The 743-nt window shown below is 44.5% G+C and overlaps 1 protein-coding gene across 1 annotated transcript in view; it reads left to right on the top strand.

The window, feature by feature from the left end:
• Positions 1-743, top strand: part of SMARCC1 (SWI/SNF related, matrix associated, actin dependent regulator of chromatin subfamily c member 1) — a 126,387-nt gene that overhangs the window by 105,895 nt on the left and 19,749 nt on the right. The gene's annotated exons all lie outside the window — the stretch shown is intronic.

Here is a 743-nt window from a genome sequence, read left to right as displayed (position 1 = left end):
GTCTGTCTGCCTGTCATAGAGAACAGATTACAAAGTGGCAAGGTTAGGAAGGGAACACTGGTGAGAAGGCTGTTCAGGTAATGTACACGAGATGACACTGGCTTGGAGCAGGATGGCGTGAAGTGAAAAGAGACGGTCAAGCTGGGTAGATTAAAGGTGTTGCTAATAGGATGCGGGTTTAGCAGAAGTCATTGTACTCTGACAGATTAAGGAAGAGAGAATAAAAAGCCAAAAAAGGAGATTTTGCACTGCTCCAGGAGAATTATGTTTGATTTTGTTTTACCTGTTTGTAGTAACGCATCTCGATGCTGCTTGTCTTATGTATGAATCTGTTGTTAGACGAGCACCGTTGTATTATGCGTAATTTCAGCTGAGATTCAGAGAGCGGTACCCAGTCGCAGGTTTAGTTTGGAATCGAAAAGGTTGATGGCCTCAGGAAGCAAGCACACTGTGACAAGGATGGAGTGATCAGTCACAATGACCTTTGGGTTTCTGCCACCAGAAGCACACAGGGAGGTAGCAAGATATAGCTGTGTCTTGTTTTCCCACAGGTGTAAGAAGGAATGGATGTGTGTAGCTTGAACCTTTTTTTTTTTTTTTAAGTGGAGGACTGGTCCCTGACACCAAACATGTCAAAGAGAGCTGTGATTATCTGCTTCAGTTCTGAGGCCAAGTCGTTGAGGCTTTAAGCCTCAGCTGATATTTCAGTCCTTGGCAGTGTAGATGAGTTTCTGCAGCACCCC

This window comes from Pteropus alecto, unplaced genomic scaffold (genome assembly GCF_000325575.1).
Source record: "Pteropus alecto unplaced genomic scaffold, ASM32557v1 scaffold156, whole genome shotgun sequence".
Lineage (NCBI taxonomy): Eukaryota > Metazoa > Chordata > Mammalia > Chiroptera > Pteropodidae > Pteropus > Pteropus alecto.
Note: the sequence above shows the minus strand (reverse complement) of the source record. Positions and strands in the feature narration are given on the sequence as shown.